Source organism: Piliocolobus tephrosceles, chromosome 4, assembly GCF_002776525.5.
Source record: "Piliocolobus tephrosceles isolate RC106 chromosome 4, ASM277652v3, whole genome shotgun sequence".
Classification (NCBI taxonomy): Eukaryota; Metazoa; Chordata; class Mammalia; order Primates; family Cercopithecidae; genus Piliocolobus; species Piliocolobus tephrosceles.
In genome coordinates, this window is record NC_045437.1 from 37,723,354 (window position 1) to 37,742,205 (window position 18,852).

General features: G+C 42.4%; 1 long non-coding RNA gene across 1 annotated transcript; it reads right to left on the reverse strand.

Moving 5' to 3' along the window:
• Positions 1-7,235: 7,235 nt before the first annotated feature.
• On the reverse strand, positions 7,236-16,930 carry LOC111545551. The gene is made up of 5 exons (XR_002732492.2): positions 16,841-16,930; positions 12,885-12,950; positions 12,077-12,239; positions 8,216-8,287; positions 7,236-7,642 (listed from the first exon to the last, which is right to left on the reverse strand). It is a non-coding gene; the product is annotated as an uncharacterized LOC111545551 (long non-coding RNA).
• Positions 16,931-18,852: the final 1,922 nt, after the last annotated feature.

Here is an 18,852-nt window from a genome sequence, read left to right on the forward strand (position 1 = left end):
ATACATTCTCTCAAGACTAAACAAGGAAGAAGTCAAATCCCTGAATAGATCAATAACAAGTTCTGAAATTGAAGCAGTAATTAAGAGCCTAACAACCAAAAAAAAAAGCCCAGGACCATACGGATTCACAGCCAAATTCTACCAGACGTACAAAAACGAGCTGGTATCATTCCTTCTGAAACTATTCCAAACAACAGAAAAAAAGGGACTCTTCCCTAACTTATTTTGTGAGGGCACCATCATCCTGATAACAAAACCTGGCAGAGACACAACAAAAAAAGAAAATTTCAGGCTAATATCCCTGATGAACATCAATGCAAAAATCCTCAATAAAATACTGGCAAACTGAATCTAGCAGCACATTGAAAAGCTTCTCTGCCATGATCAAGTCAGCTTCATCCTTGGGATGCAAGGCTGGTTCAACATACACAAATCAATAAACGTAATCCATCACATAAACAGAACCAATGACAAAAACCACATGATTATCTCAATAGATGTAAAAAGGCCTTTGACAAAATTAAACACCACTTGATGCTAAAAACACTAAATAAACTAGGTATTGATGGAACATATCTCAAAATAACAAGAGCTCTTTGTGACAAACTGACAGCCAATATCATACTGAATGGGCAAAAGCTGGAAGCATTCCCTTTGAAAACCAGCACAAGACAAGAATGCCCTCTCTCACCACTCCTTTTCAACATAGTATTGGAAGTTCTGGCCAGGGCAATAAGTCAAGAGAAAGAAGTAAAGGGTATTCAAATAGGAAGAGAGGAAGTCAAATTGTTTATGTTTGAAGATGACATGATTGTGTATTTAGAAAACCCCATTGTGGCAGCCGCAAAACTCCTTAAGCTGATAAGCAACTTCAGCAAAGTCTCAGAATACAAAATCAATATGCAAAAAATCACAAGCATTCCTATACACCAATAATAGACAAAGAGCCAAGTTGTGAGTGGACTCCCATTCACAATTGCTACAAAGAGAATAAAATACCTAGGAATACAACTTACAAGGAATGTGAAGGACCTGTTAAAGGAGAACTGCAAACCACTGCTCAAGGAAATAAGAGAGGACACAAACAAATGGAAAAACATTCCATGCTCATGGATAGGAAAAATCAATATCATGAAAATGGCCATACTGCCCAAAGTAATTTATAGATTCAGTGCTATTCCCAGCGAGCTACCATTGACTTTTTTCACAGAATTAGAAAAAACTAGTTTAAATTTCATATGGAACCAAAAAAGACCCCATATAGCCAAGACAATCCTAAGCAAAAAGAACAAAGCTGGAGGCATCATGCTACCTGACTTCAAACTGTACTACAAGGCTACAGTAACCAAAACAGCACGCTACTGGTACCAAAACAGAAGAATCAGAAATAATACCATGCATCTACAACCATCTGATTTTTCACAAACCTGACAAAAACAACCAATGGGAAAAGGATTCCCTAATGAATAAATTGTGTTGGGAAAACTGGCTAGCCATATGCAGAAAACTGAAACTGGACCCCTTCCTTATACCTTATGCACAAACTATCTCAAGATGGATTAAAGACTTAAAAGTAAGACCTAAAACCATAAAAACCCTAGAAGAAAACCTAGGCAATACCATTCAGGACATAGGCATGGGCAAAGACTTCATGACTAAAACACCAAAAGCAATAGCGTCAAAAGCCAACACTGACAAATGGGATCTAATTGAACTAAAGAACTTCTGCACAGCAAAAGAAACTATCATCAGAGTGAACAGGCAATCTACAGAATAGGAGAAAATTTTTGCAATCTAGCCATCTGACAAAGGGCTAATATCCAGAATCTACAAGGAACTTAAACAAATTTACAAGAACAAAACAAACAAGGTCTTCAAAAAGTGGGCAAAGGATATGAACAGACACTTCTCAAAAGAAGACATTTATGTGGTCGATAACCATATGAAAAAAAGCTCATCATCACTGGTCACTGGAGAAATGCAAATCAAATCCACAATGAGGTACCTTCTCAAGCCAGTTAGAATGGCAATCATTAAAAAGTCGGGAAACAACAGATGTTGGTGAGGATGTGGAGAAATAGGAATGCTTTTACACTGTTGGTGGGAGTGTAAATTAGTTCAACCATTGTGAAAGACAATGTGGCGATTCCTTAAGGATCTAGAACCAGAAATACCATTTGATCCAGCAATCCCATTACTGGGTATATAGCCAGAGGATTATAAATCATTCTACTATAAAGACACATGCACACATATGTTTATTGCAGCACTATTCACAGTAGCAAAGACTTGGAGCCAATCCAAATGCCCATCAATGACAGACCGGATGAAGAAAATGTGGCACATATAAACCATGGAATACCATGCAGCCATAAAAAAGGATGAGTTAATGTCCTTTGCAGGGACATGGATGAAGTTGTAAACCATCATTCTCAGCAAACTATCACAGGAACAGAAAACCAAACACCGTATGTTCTCACTCATAAGTGGGAGTTGAGCAATGAGAACATATGGGCACAGGGAGGGGAAAATCACACACTGGGTCCTGTCAGGGGTTATAGCATTAGGAGAAATACCTATTGTAGATGACGGGTTGATGGGTGCAGCAAACCACCATGGCACATGTATACCTATGTAACAAACCTGCATATTTTGCATATGTACCCCAGAACTTAAAGTATACACACACACACACACACACACACACATATATATATAAAGACAAAGTCTCCCTTCTTTTCCTAAGGTGCAGCCTCAACATTTTTACCTAATTTCTCTCCTTCTCCACCCAAGAGAACCAGGCCCCTTTAGGAATGAAAGACTAAGCCACTATCTGAAAACACATTAGCACATATTCTTATTTTACTCAAGAGACATTCAGGAGTCACTAAAAGACAGGGGAATGACACCTGAAGTGGATATTTTAGGCTGTTCTGTGCAGTGACTGGGCCCATATTCATCTTCATAATCCAGTAGATATTTGTACTAAATACTGTTTATAAAATACTTTTCACAGGCATGATCTCATTTGAACATCACATGCTGTGAGGTAAGGACATTGCAGTCCTCATGTTAGAGATGAGGAAATTGAGGCTCCAGGTTGTGTCTTCAGATCCAGTGCTCTTTGCCTCCCCTCACCACCCCAATCCTCCAGCAATTATGGTAGAGTTCTACTGGAGCAGGCAGCTGATCAACGTGTGCGGTCAGTTGATCACCTCTCAGCAATGCTGGGAAGGAAGGACACAAACCTGAGCCCTGTGTGTCAGGCAGCGGCCAGATATTTCCTGTACATTTTCTCCCCAAATTTCCCCAACTTACACTCCCTGGGTTCAAATCACAGCTTCAGCACTTGTTAGTGGTGTGGCCTTTTAGGCCAGTTTAACACTCCATCTGTGCCTCGGTTTCCTCAGGTATAAAATGAGAATAATGCTATGTCTTCTTCGTAGTGTGAGGACGTATAAATGAGCTAACCCACTAAAACATGTAACCCTGAGCTATAAGAACCCCTGCATATGAACTATTATTATCATTGTTATTTCCCCTTGTTTTATACATAGGGAAGAATGTTCATAAAGATTAAGTGGGAACACTCCTGAGATTGGAACCTAAGTTTGATTCCAAAGACCTTACTTTTTTGCTGCCTTCAGGGACCTTTCCACTTTTTTACTCTCTGCTCTTTTTCCTTCTCCTTAACCCTTCTTGGTACAGAAGGGTTAATACCCTTAATTGCCCTTAAGCAGTGTTTCTGATCCGAAGCTGCCTGCGTTAGAATGATCTGAAACCTACTCCCTATGGACCAAATCAGAATTTCTGGAGCTGAGACCAAGGAATCTGCATTTTCGTAAGTAACACAAGTGATTCTCTTACACCCAGATAGAGGTCAAGAAGCACTGACTCAGACTGTCCACTGGAGCAGCTATCCTTGCCTGGGCCTGCCCGGCCTTCCCACCTCCCCTTTCACCCAAGAAGTGCCCCAAAGTTTTCTTGCTGCAATCCCTCCCTCCCATGCACATCCCCTATCTGCTATTTCATGATTAAGAATACAAGGCCGATGTCAGCTCACTGTGGGGCTCCTTGTCTTTCCAATCTATTGTGAATAATGGCTTATTAAAGTAATGGCTTATTTTGCCTCAGCATCAGGCCAGCTCAAGTCAGAGCAGGGAAAGGGTGGGGGCAATAGGGGAGGAAAGGTAGTGGATTGGGCAACATACATTCCATGCACAAAACCCACCATGTACAAAGGTGCAACAGTTATTCACCTAGAAACTTGCAAACTGCAGCAGGGTCAAGCCTACAAAAATGAGATAACACGGAGCAGAGCAGGTAAGCACAAAAGAACAGAAACTAAGTCAGTATTTTTATTAGAGCTTTATCTTATCTCTCATGCACAGCAGATTCCTTCCAGAGAGGAGACTCATATCAGTTACCATTTGCTTTCACTTAATCCAGCTTTGCAAATAATAGTCAGCCACTCTCACCTCTAATTCATGAGTCCACCAAAAAACTTTTGCTCGATGCCCTTTGAGGTTGCTATGACTGAATCTCAGAATGTGACCCAAGGCAAACTCCATTTCTGGCTTTCTTATCATGATTTTTTTGTGGCCTAAATTTCTTCTTCGATTGGACTTAATCTCTGGTTATGTAAACAGCTGGAGATATCCTAATTCCTGAGGGGATATCAAAGAGCTGTAATGAGTGCGGAAAGGAGTTGAGGGGGTGGGGAAAAATAGAAGAAAAGTAAGCATTAATTATTAAATGCGTAGGAGATTTTAAAAATCACATACCATTTGGCACTTTTCCTCTCCACAGTGCTCTATTCCCATTAAATGGAAGGAGAGCCAGGCCTCTCACCGTGGCAAATTTGCTTAATTGTGTTTTCTCTCTCCTAAAGTGGGAAGGGCTTAAAAACTTGCTTCCTATGGTGGTCACCTTTGCTCTGAATGAGAATGCATTTGCCCTCTCTAGAACATCGATGCCATCTTGTACTTTACAAACTGGATTTGGAACCACTTAACAAAGACAATATGCAAACACATGTGAATAAGATGAAATCAGCTAAGGAGTCCAGAATCCTGGGTATGATTTTCTAATAGGACACATACACCAATCTTGGCTTTATTTTGCTTGCTGGTGGAGAAGTTCAGGGACTGGATGTCAAAGGAGAAATAGGGTGATAAAAATATAGAAGTTCATGAAGTGCCTCACCCTCCACAAGGGAGTGGGTCTGGATTTACCCCCCATACCTTCCATATCATTGAATTTCGGGAGGAGAGTTGATGCTACCATTACAACCCGTTGTCATTCAGTGATTCAGGTAATGGGTGTTCTGATTGGAGACTTGGAAATCCAGTCACTACAATTATAGGTGCTCCCTTCTTGCCACTCACATCCCAAGTGAGTCATGCCCCACACCCTCTCCTAGAAGCTGAGGATTCACCCAATGTCAGAGGCCAAATCATCCTCAGATACCATCTAGTCAAACTTCCTAATTTTACAGATGGGCAAACTGAGAGCCAGTGGTCCAGTGTCACGATAATACAGGGAGTTGGTGGCTACACAGAAATAAGGATTTGGGTCCTTTGAATTTTGGTCCAGGAACTACCATTTTGTTCTTTAAGAGTTTTTAAAGTACACAGAAGCACATTTTCTAAAGTCTTTATAATCTGTGTGTGTGTGTGTGTGTCTGTGTGTGTGTGTCTGTGTGTCTGACAGTCTTGCTCTGTCACCTAGGCTGGAGTGCAATGGCACGATCTCAGCTCACTGCAACTTCTGCCTCCTGTGTTCAAGCAATTCACATGCCTCAGCCTCCTGAGTAGGTGGGATTACAGGTGCCCACCACCACACCTGGCTAATTTTTGTATTTTTAGTAGAGACAGGGTTTCACTATGTTGGTCAATCGGGTCTCGAACTCCTGACCTCAAGTAATCCACCCGCTTCGGCCTCCCAAAGAGCTGGGATTATAGGCATAAGCCACCGTGCCGGACGAAAGTCTTTATAATCTTAAAAGGAGAGAGAAGAAAGAGATAAGCGCAAGAAGGAAGGCATAGCTAATTAATTGGAGGGGGATGGTCTAAGCTCAAGCTTTGAAATGAAACAGCTGGATCGACCACTTAGTTGATGTGTGAACTTGGAAATTCACCTAAAGTTACTGAGTCTTAGCCCTCATCTTTTTTTTTTTTTTTTTGAGATGGAGTCTCGCTCTGTTGCCCGGGCTGGAGTGCAGTGGCACGATCTCGGCTCACTGCCACCTCCACCTCCCGGGAGAATGGGCACGCCATTCTCCTGCCTCAGCCCCCCAAGTAGCTGGGACTACAGGCGCATGCCACCACGCCCGGTTAATTTTTTTTTTTTTTTTTTTGTATTTTCAGTAGAGATGGAGTTTCACCGTGTTAGTCAGGATGGTCTGGATCTCCTGACCTCGTGATCTGCCTGCCTCTGTCTCCCAAAGTGCTGGGATTACAGGCGTGAGCCACCGCGCCCGGCCAGCCCTCATCTTTTAAATTGAGATGGTAATAGTGCCTGCTTTGCGGGGTTGTGTAAGGATTAAATAAGATAATGCACAGATCCTGGCACTGACAAAATGCTTAATAAAGATTGGCTATTATTATAACTCCAGTGCAGACACCCAAGGACTTGGATAGACTGCCAAGAAATCAGTCCTGAGGGGGCCTGTCCTTCAGCCAAACTTCCTCCCTGCCAGATCCTCTCTTCCAGCCTGGGCTGCTATGCTGCCCAAGTCGTCCACTCTACCCCTCCAAATAAGTGGCAATCATGACATTTTTATTATCCAGCTTCATACACAGATCTTTCCAGCAGAGTAACAGGGTACTGACTAAAAATAAAGATGCAAAAGGACCAGGAATAAAGCAAATTGGTAAGGAAATAAGAATAGAAAAAGGAAGGAGAGCTATGAAGAGATTCCTTCCATCTTTGATCACAATGCTGGATCATGTAGTAAAGCCTTTATAAGTATAGGGAATGTGAAGTACAATTAGCAGTATACCATTCCTCCACGGAATTTACACTGCTAGCAAAATGAATGCTCATCACTTTTCCCCTACCCTGCCTAAATCATTAAATACTGTGGATTACTGTGCAAGTTTCCCCACCCCCTAAAACCACGAAAACCTTGTCCTACAAAAAGCTGGTTTCAGTGGCATTCTAGTCACTGACTCTCTGCTTGGTATTGTATGAAGATAATATTTATCAAGATGACTGATTCAACAATGGTCGAATAACATTCAATACAGTTTCAGTGAGAAATACACGTGATCACATTCTGAGTCTGAAAGTCCACACTACATCTTTAGCATATGTTAACCAGAAATCTTATTTTCTGGCTATATCAGAAAAGACAACTTGCTGTCTCTTCACTCAGATCTGCAGTTTTCCTTTTAACTCTTCATTTGTCTTCTTGTGAAATACAGGCCTGAAAGGACAACAGGGTCACATTTTCCTAAGACAGCATCTGTTTTGCAGAGTGTATGTCTGATGCTGGCACCACCCAGCAGCTGGAGACCTAGGTGCCGGGGCTCTGAAGTTCTGACGTTGCATTTTAAACCCCAAAGCTCAGTGGGTCTTCATCTTAGTTGCAGAGAACTCATTATCTTCATTTTTTTTTTCTGGATGCGATAGCTGCCCCCTGCCAGACATGAGAACAAACAGAATGTGTTCTGTCTTTTCCAAGATTGCTTCATCAGCATGTATTTTCCACTTAAAGCTTTTCAGTATTTGACTTATACATTTATGAACACCCCCCCAATGGACTGTTCGGGTTTGGTTTAATCCCCAAGAAAACTGGCATTAAAATAGATCTTTTCCCAGCAATAATAATCTAATTTATGATAAATTATTCTATTCTCAGTACCTTTGAGGCACATGAGAGCTTTTATGTAATAAAAAAGCCATTTATTTCTGAATATTTTAATGCATGTTTCCATATTTTTCTCATTTTTAATGCAAGGGCCATTGACAGTATTGTAAGAGAATGTCTTTTAAAGCGACTTTATGGCAAATGTTCCAGTGAAATGGATGGCAGCGTGCATCATTGCAGAGCTGTACTGCTGAAAGGAGCAGGGCAGAGATGTTCTAATTCACATTTATGTGCATAGAAGGGTAACCTCTACAGAGAGAGACAATGATATTGGGTAAATTGATAAGATATAGTAGACTTGGCTTCAATTTGAGGCTCCATCCTTTGATTTGCTGTACATACTTAGTTATTGCTGTGTCTCCTATGCCATGTCTGAAATATAGAAGGAACACATGCTGGAGAAGGCTATGACAACTATTGGGGAAAGAAAGTAAGTCAGAGCCTTAGGTGTTAACTGGAAAGAGAGGCTGTTTTAAAAGGACAGAGAATCAAGGAGCAAATAGAACATCTTTGGACAGAAATTAGACTACATACATACATACGTGTGTGTGTGTGTGTGTGTATTCACTGCAGCCTCGACCTCCCAGGCTCTAGTAATACTTCTGCCTCTTCCTCCCAAGTAGCTGGGACTACAAGTGCACTCCACCATGAGGGGCTAATTTTTTAAATTTTTTCTTGTAGAGACAGGGTCTCACTATGTTGTCCAGGCTGATCAGGAACTCCTGGGCTCAAACAATCCTCCCACACTGGCCTCTCAAAGTGCTGGGACTACAGGCGTGAGCCACTGGGCCCAGCCTATTTTGATTTTTCAAACTTTCATTTCTAGAGCTGTTCATTTGGATGGGTGTCCACCATTTAAAAAGCTACTAGGATAGTGGTTGTTGACTGAGAAGGTAGAAGCAGGTTGTGGAAATGGGAACGGTGTCTGAATCAAAATACACACATCCTTGGTTCTGTGATTTTAAAGCCATCTTGAGAAATCTCAGAAATGAAATTCTGATACTCTCCCTGATCAAGAGCCACTGCAGTAGTGTGAGTATGAGATTTAACCTCAATCATATGTGCTTACAAGAGATATGAAAATGCGTATTTGACATGAACAGAAACACACTTCTGAGATAAGAAGCCTACTCTTCACAAATGTCTTACTGGTGCTTTTTGATAAAATGCTCTGTGCTTTCTTTCTTTCTTTTTTTTTTATTGAGATAGGGTCTCACTCTGTTGCCCAGGCTGGAAAGCAGTGGCACAATCATGGCTCACTGCAGCCTCAACTTCCCTGGGCTCAGGTGATCCTCCCACCTCAGCCTCCCAAGTAGCTGGGACTACAGGCACACACCACCACACCCAAATAATATTTGTATTTTTTGTAGAGACAGGGTCTTGCCACATTGCTTGGGCTGGTCTCAAACTCCTGGGCTCAAGTGATCCGCCTGCCTTGGCCTCCCAAAGTCCTAGGATTATAGGCATGAGCTACTGCACCCAGCTACTCTGTGGTTTTAATGGACATTGATAACACCTCTCTGTAAGAAAAAATCGTGATCCAAAGTCAGATACTGAATACCCCCATAAAAGGGCTGGGTGAAGAGTCTGTAGAGCAGCGATCTCATTTTAGTTCTGGACAGATGAGCTATTCTGGCCTTGAGGATGTTGCCTAAAACCACTCTAAATATAGTGTCTAGGTCTCTCAGCTCCCTCTCAAGCAGCTGGAAAAGGGTGAACAAAAATATCGAGAGAAGAGGGAAAGGATAAGTTAGTATCAGGATGATGTAGGGAGAACGAAAGCTAGAAGGAAGGAGTAACTCTGGCATTGCCCCCTGCTCAGGGCCAGGCACTGTGTTATGTATTTACACGTTAGAATGGAGACCTCTAACAGGGAATAAAATGGAGACAAGGGAAAGAAGACTTGGAGAAAAGCCAGAATTCAAAGGGAATCCATTTTACACTTTCTAACTTCAAGATTTCAAAAACTAAAATCTGAACGGGTATTTTATGACTAGTGAAAGCTAGTACTCACTGTGCCCTTAACTGTACTGTGTTTTACATTCATCAGCTCACTGGATCCTATGAAAAGCCCTATTAGGCAGACATTATTATTATACTGTGATGCTGATGTAGAAACCAAGCCTTGGAGAGTTTAGATAACCTGCTAAATGTTCACTCCTGTTGGGTGATGGTGCTGGGGTTTGAAGCTGAGGACTTCAGGTATGTTGTATGAACTCTCTTCTGCTAGTAGCTGAGGGCTACCAGTGTGGACTCTGCTACTTGGGGGTTTGCGGAGAAGACAAGAGGTTGGGCTGGCTCCCAACCAAAAGCCTTGGAGACACTTTCAGGATAGTCTGGGAGATGGCACCACAAAGAAGGTAGATGAAAACAGATAGCTGGGGGCTGGGGATCCACAGCCGAGTGATGGGGGAAGAAATCCTACTACAATATAGCTACTAGGAGCATGGTCTTGGGAGGTCGACTTCCTGGGTTTGAATCTCACCTTAACCACTTCCTAATTGTGAATTCATGGACACAGTTTCTCCAGCTATGAAACGGGCTAATACAAGTAGCTGCCTCAAAGCGTTGTGAGAATTAAATGAGATATATAGAAAGTGCTTAGTAAGTATACATAGTGAGCCCAGCAATAAATATTTGCTGTTATTTCAGTAAAGGAGTTTTTGGATGAAGCTCTGAAGTCTTTCTGTTACCCTCATTGCTGCCTGCTTCCTACAAATGTGGTGAATTGGCATGTTTGGAGTGTGTGAAATGTGGACGCTCATGAGCAAGCCAGCTTTGCCCTATGGGAAAAGGAATACATGTCAAAGGAAAAATGCTATGACTTGTGACTTCTTCCTCAGGACATGAGAGGGTGTTGAGATCATTCACAGCTACTAAGCATCTCCTGGATGCTTGCCAACACAAAATGTTGGGGTCAGCTGGACCTCCCTTTGCCCATGGTGAAGAAAGAGCACCTTTCTCGAGAAGAGGACTCTCCCCCAGGATACCACCCTGTGGGCATGGCATGAATGGTCTGGCATGGCGGGACAGACGAGCAGTGTACCCACCTGTCCCAGGTGGGCTGGAACAGTACCAAGGGTAGAGGCAGGATTGGAGAGCCACTGTTCATCATGGCCAAAGAGTGGGCTGTCCACTGCAGGTCGCAGAGGAAGAACACAGGGAGTTTCTTTGGGCTTCCTAAACAGAAACTACTTCTATTTGCAATTCATTCATCCTTACTGCTCAGTCTTTGGAATGGACATTTAGAAGCCAGAGGTACTTGAGGGTGGTTTTCCCAGACTTGGTGCATCTCCTAGGAGGTGATCCTAGCTGGAGGTCAGGCCCGAATGACTCCTGGGAAGCCAATTTTATCCTGACCAGTGGGAGCCAAGGGAGCACTTCAGAATGAGAGCACTCCGTTGTTTTGTGGCACGAGGGAGCAGTCAAGTAGGGTTGATTTGGGGCTGAAACTAAAGAGAAAGGAGGTTTGGGACTAGACCTTGTAAGATGGTCTCCCTTTTTTCCTGTTTCTCAATCATAGATTACGTGTTACAAACAGCCTGGACGCTGAGACTTGGAGCAGAGGAAAGGAGCTCCCTGGCTATTCCTGGCGAGAATTATAATAACTCACAGAGGAAGAGATTTTGTCTCACAACAGGGAGTCTCAAATTAGTCAAAGACTTGGAATGGTTTTCTGATAAATGAAATGTAATGAATTATGGTGACTTCTTTTGGGAATTTTATTGACTTATTCCTTCCTCCTTGTTTACTTTGGATTGCCACTTGGGTCAAGTGTGAAGTTGTTGATCTTACCCCATCAGCCTGGAATATGTGAGCACATCTGTGGCCATGACACAGAACACAAACGACCTGATATAAAACATGGTGCTAAGTAAACCACATAGTCAAAGAGGTACAAACTGACTATCATCTTGAGCCAACAGGAAGTGATTTTTTAAGTGATGATTTGAAAAAGAATATGGCAGCACTAAATGTTGAAGCAACCGCAACTCTCCTTTATGGCTGGTGGGAATGTAAATAAATAAGAGCACTTTAGAAAACTGTTTGGCCATTTCTCCTAAGGTTGAACATGTGAATACCTTATGTTTCAGCAATTCCAGTCCTACAGCGTGTATCTGACAGAAATATATACACGTGCACAAGAGAGATGTACAAGAATGTTCATAGTTACACTACTCAAAAAAGCCAATATATAGACACCTGTTTTGCACAGCTTCAAAATCATCTTGTCCTGATTTTCGCAGGTGTTTGTTTCTTGCAAGTATAGTCAGTGATGCCTTGCCTGGGGCCTGCACCATATTGATTTCCTGCAGTGCAGCTTCTTTGACTTGAGATTTTCCAGGACAACTCATATATGTGCAATCTAGAAGAACAAGAGAATTTTGCTGGTGGCATCGTCCTTGACCAATGGGGGGCAGGAGCAGATGGACAATGGACCAATGTTTCCATTGTCCATGTTTCCATGGTAACATGGCTGGTGTAAATGATCCTGCGGCTGATTTCAAGCTACCATTTAACACGTGGCCCACAACATTTCTGAATATTTTATCATTGGCTCTTGTGAGCCGATATGATCTGGCTCAGCACACTACCTGCTCTAACCAATAGCTGCCATGTGAGAAAGTGGTTCCAGTGTGTCCTGATCTTGGATTTTTTTTCAAGGGGAGCCAGAAATCTGAATTTGCATGTGAAAACTCCTGATTTTTAAATTATATTGACTAGTTCAAAATTTTCAAAAACACTTGACAAACCAAGAAAAAAAAAAAAACCCAACCACATCTGCATGCTAGATTTAGCCTATAAAATGCCAATTTTTTTCCCCCCTTTGGTGTACAGACTAAACCTTTGAGGAGAGTCTGTCAGCCTCAGTGACGAAGCACAGTTTTTTGCGTAGACAGAGTTCAGGACTTAATCTGCATGGCTGTATGGTGTTATGAACTCAGTCTTAACTGGGGATTGAGTAACTTGGGTTCTAGTCTCAGTTTTCTATGAAAATTACTTTACTTACCTGGACCTCAGTTTCCCCATATGCATTAAGACACCTTCTGAAGAAGTTCTTCTCATATCAGAACACCTAGGATTATATAATGAGTATAAAATTTTGTTAGGTGCTTCTTTGGGACTAAACTCCTCAGCGGGGCAGGGAGAATTGAAGGTTCTTGGTTGCTGGACAGAGATTCCAGGCTTGCAGGCTGCAGCTGTCTCTCCTTCCACTCCCTTCACTCATAAAAGAAAAGCTGTGGCTTTCACCAAGCCATCGTTCTAACAATATCCATTTGACTGCTGGGGAAGCCCAGGCCTGATGCTTTGTGGTCCTCAGACTTCTTGAGAAAAAGTCCACTTTCTTAAAATAAAACATGATGTGGCAGGGAGACGTCAGCCCTGGCATTTGTTACCCTGGGCTTATGATGTGGCTCTGCCACTTCTTAACTAGGAACTTCATCCTCACTTTTGTCGTAGGACTTCCTGCCTCACGGAAATTGTGACAAGAAGCATCCACTGTTTCAAGTGTCTAACACGGCCTTTGGCATATAGTGTGAAATGAACACCAATTACCACCATCCTTGTGATTTATCAAGGCATTCACCTATGGAGAAGTGCTGGGTAGCCAGCAGCCCAAATATTCACTAAAATTTGATCTTATGTCTCCTTGTGTTTAATTTGGTTCAATTTACTCTGTTATTTTAGAGAGTCTGCCAACATTAATATTTCTGCAAGATCCGGACAGGTCTGGAAACAGAGATTCTGATCTAATCCAAATTTGTGGGCTCAGGAATGCTTCCAGAGAGAGATGCTACTATATATTCTGCTGAAGAAGATTCACATACCAGGAAGAAGAAGATTTAAACTTTGATTATTTGAAGAGGCAATGAAGTAGTCTAATCTGTGCTATTAATTTGTTTAAAGATAACATGTGCAAGTTCCCTAAAGGCAGCATAAGTAACTATATATCAGAGTCTGAGACAAAGGGAAAAATCAGTAATACTGATCTTGCATTTATTTAAAATTTTGATATTTTGTGCATCATGGATTTTAATTTTGATTTGTAAAATGTTGCATTCAACTCTTTTTTTCTTTTTCTTTTTCTTTTTTTTTTTTTTAAGACAGAGTCTCACTCTGTTCCCCAGGTTGGAGTGCAGTGGTGCAATCTTGGCTCACTGCAACCTCTGCTTCCTGGGTTCAAGTGATTCTCATGCTCCGGCCTCCTGAGTAGCTGAGATTACAGATAGGCACCCACCATGCACAGCTGATTTTTGTATTTTTAGTAGAGACAGGGTTTCCCATGTTGGCCAGGCTGGTCTTGAACTCCTGACCTTAGGTGAGCCGCCTGCCTCGGCCTCCCAAAGTGTTGGGATTACAGGCGTGAGCCACCACGCCCGGCCCTAATTCTCATTTTAATCTTACTGTGCTAAGCAGCTTGATATATGACTAGGTTTCTCTGGGATTCTGTTTCTTTGATTTTAAAATAACGTATAAATATATTTATACTTTTTGCAAAAACATTTTTGAATACCTAAATGCTTTCTAAAATTATTACATTAAAATTTCATTTTAATTACTGAGTTCTTTTTTTTTCTTTTTGCATTGCCTGTAAGTACAAGAACAATTAGTAAGAGTTTTTGGTTGCAAACAACAGAATTCTCTGTAGCTACATCAATTGTAGTGACTGAACTGTATTGGTTTTTACACAGAGTATCTAGGACAGTTGGACAATCAGGCTTGGAGGCTACTGAGCTGGGTACCTTAATTATTGCTCCAGGAGAGTCTCTGCTGTTATAGCACAGCAGGGGAACTACCACTGGAACCACCACAACCTTGGACTCTGCAAACTAAGTGTCTCTCTGTCACCCTCATCAGAATTCCTCCACTCTGCACTCTTTCTTTCCTTTTTTTTTTTTTTTTTTGAGACGGAGTTTCACTCTGTCGCCCAGGCTGGAGTGTGGTGGCCGGCTCTCAGCTCACTGCAAGCTCCGCCTCCCGGGTTCACTCCATTCTGCCTTAGCCTCCCGAGTAGCTGGGACTACTGGCGCCTGCCACCTCGCCCAGCTAGTTTTTTTGTATTTTTAGTAGAGACGGGGTTTCACCGTGTTAGCCAGGATGGTCTCGATCTCCTGACCTCGTGATCCGCCCGTGCACTCTTTCTTACGCAACGCTCTCCTACAGTCAGAGTCTGGCACAGTCTATCTGAGGAGGCCAGGGCCCTGCTTGTGTCCAGCTATAGACAGCTTAGGAAAGTGAGTTTCTGGCTTCTTCCTGGAGAAGTGGGATTCATAAATCTGGAAATCTTCAAACCAAGGAAAGGTACTGAGAAATTGCTAGGCAGCCGGATGACTAGAGCTCATATGAGTGCATTTTTTCTGGATAACTTTGCAGGGTGCCACATATAATTGTGCAAGTGGTACAATATATGCAGGCCCCACTGCCATGGGGTCGTTTCTGCGGGTTCAGGCAGCATCAGGGGCATGTGTGCAAATATGAGGACAAGGGACTAAATGCACATGTGGAGAATCATTCTCCTCTTCCCTGAAACCACATTCATACTTCAAGCCACCCCTTTTCCCTGCCCCTCCTGGGAGAAAGGTTGGAAGCAAAAGTGTTTGTGAAGATTCAGGCTGAGATACTTACTTCTGGTGTCCCCATCGCTCACTTGAACCCGTAGATTTTCCCCATTTCCTTACCGTAATCTGCTAATAACGTGACTGTCCTGCCCCACGGGATGCTCTCTGGACTCATTAAGTCTGAAAATGCTTGGGAAATGCATCTGCCAAGGCCTACAGCCAACTGTCATTATTATCATCTGCTTACAGACGCTCTCCCAGGCAGCAAAATATTTTCAAGCTCTAAAATCCTGGCCCTAGCCCATCCCTTTATTTTCATCTTACCTAGCCTGGGTAGATTCTCTGTAGAACACACAGACTGAAAATCAATGTCCCATCTGTCTCTTGTTTACAGCTTATCAGGTGCCCAGGGCACCAACACAAGGAGGTGTGTTGTGAAATGAAACAGTGAATTCCCTGGGAGCATTTCCTCTTCTGAACTGATTTAACTTTAGCACTCTGAAGCTTTCTCCTCCTTTGGCTTCTGAGAATACTGTGCTGGTTTGAGAAGCAAGAACTTTTTATTGGCATAGCTATTAATATTGATTAATATGGACTTCTTGTGCCTTGTTCCAGTTTGAAATGTATAAAGATGGCTGCCTCATTGCATGTATGTGTGTCTGTGTGTGTGTGCATGTGTGTGTGTGTAATTGCTTTGCTTCTTCTTTTGCATGTGAGTAGATCGAGCTTAAGGATCAGGACTCATCTCTGTCTCCCCACAACAATGCCTCAAAAAGGGGAGGGGGGTCATGAATGTTTCAAAAATAACTTACATTTTTTATGCATAAATCTTCTTTTGCTCCTTCTTTCCTTTCTTCCTTCCTTCCTTTCTCTTCCCTCTCTGCAATCTGTTTCCTCTTCGTCTCCCTTTGCCTCATCCATGCCCCATTCTTTCTCCCCCAACTCCCGGATTGTGTGACTTTTTTCTTTGACCTTTTATCCTCACTGCTTCTTTGGCTATGATTTGAATCTGGGTCACTAGAATAAGTGTGTCCTTCCTTTCTGTGTAGACTATACAGGTTGACTGCTTTGTAGATTTTGGCATTTTGTAGGGCATCATATGGATGCAATTTTTCTGGATAACTTAGCAAGGTCCCACATATAGTTGTGCAAATTGTACACTGCGCACAGACCCCTGCCGAGTGAGCAAATGGGGCAAAAATCTAATCCATGCTACTGTCTCCAAACTCTGTATCCTGGGCAAGTGCTACATCCATTGAAGGAAAAGTCATGCTTTTGTAATTTGGTGACTAATCATGGCTCAGTCCTAGCAACCAATTATGCACACACAAATAGGCACTGCATAATTGTTTAGCACACCACATTCCCTCAAGTCATCTGAATTTTACATACTCTCAAAATTCACATGGCTTCCAGCGGTGCACATCCCCAAATTCCCTTCCAAGGCAAGTTGGTGGTCGAAAATCACACTGCTGTTATTTCACCCCCACCACATTTCATCATATGTGAGTTGGTTTTTCTACAGAAATGATGTGACAAGCAGTGATTATATCCTAAGGGTGACATCACAATCGCCTATTTAAGCTATTATACTGTTGAAAATTGTTTATTGCGAAGGAAAGATATAAGAAAACCCTATTTTTCTATATTACTATTTAAACAATCATAAAAACAATAATCCTAAGTAAGATGCTATTTTGGAAAGATTGTATAATTTGAAAGAGGCTGGCCTTCAAATGAATAACAGGTTTAATTAGGAGAGCAGAAGGAGGCAGTTGAAACCTCTGTGGGGGATGCTGATATACTCCACAGGTGTAAGATTCTGACAAATTTCAGAGGATGCCAACTAGGTTCTTTGTTTAATTTAATTTCATTGCAAACCCCAGGGTAGTTAAATCTCTAGAACTGTTCTTAGATTTATTAGACTTAATACAGCTTATTTCTTGGCTTACAAAAGGGATCAAGAAAGGAGAGGGAATAACACTTTTCGAATGAGGTAAATAGGCAAGAGTTGGAAGAAACTAGGAAGATCATTGAAATGCATGTCTCACCATGCATGAGAAGAAAATTAGCTAGCATGGAAATAGCTGAAGTTGAAGCAGTGAGTGTACATGCTCCTCATGAAGTTAGCAGGGCATATTAGTCCTTCTCACACTGCTATCAAGAACTACCTGAGACTGGGTAATTTATGAAGAAAAGAGTTTAATTGACTCACAGTTCCACAGGCTGTGCAGGAGGCATGGCTGGGGAGGCCTCAGGAAACTTACAGTCATGGCAGAAGGTGAAGGGGAAGCGAGCACCTTCTTCACATGGCAAAGAAGGAAAGACAGAGACAGAGAGAGAGAGAGACAGTGAATAAGGAAGTGCTGCACACTTTCAAACAACCAGATCTCGTGAGAGCTCACTCACTATCATGAGAGCAGCAAGGGGGAAACCCACTGCCATGATCCAATAACCTCCCTCCAGGTCCCTCCCCCAACACTGAGGACTACAATTCAACATGAGATTTGGGTGTGAACACAGAGCCAAACCATATCACAGAGGAGACCATGTAAGGCCCTGGAGAACATGTGGGGCTGGGAAGGGCACAGGTGTAATGTGCTGGGACTGATGTTTCTGAAAGGACCAGTCTGGCTGCTGTGTTTGTCAGGGATCAAGGTGGAATGTGAGCAATGTACTTGGTTGTAGCAGAACCCAGAATATGAACGGGGTTATATTCTGGACAAATTTTAAAGGTAGAACCATCAACATTAGCTGATGGTTAGTGGTACCTTTGACCCAATGGATTGGTTAACTACGGAGGAGTAGAAGGGAAAGTAAGGAGGAAGCTCCCTGGCTGGGCTTCATGGAAAATGCTGAGGAGTAGAGTTCTTGGCTCAGGGCTCTGTCTCCCTGTCTTGACATAACTGCAGCAGTGTGGGCAGAAGGGAGTGGTTGCGCTCTGAACTAGACTCATTCACTCACCTCTCTAGTCTTTCATTCGCAAATACTTAGTGAGGGCCTACTACGTACCAGGCACAGTGCTGAATTCTGGGAAGAGAGACAGCTAGTGAGCAGCTTCCTCACCCATGGAGCTCGCAATCTAACCAGAGTCATGCACCAAAAATGACATTTTGGTCAATGACAGATCACTTATACAGTGGTGGTCCCGTGAGATTACAATACTGTATTTGGACTGTACCTTTTCTATGTTTAGACCTGTTTATATACATGCAAATATTTATATTATATATATATATATTTATATTATAAACTGTAGTACCAGTTGCCTATGGTATTCAGTACAGTAACCTGCTGCACAGGTTTGCAGCCTGGGAGCAAGAGGCTACCCTATATAGCCTGGGTGTGTAGTAGGCTATACCATCTAGGCTTGTGCAAGTGCACTCCAGGATGTTCGCACAATGTCAAAATAGCCTA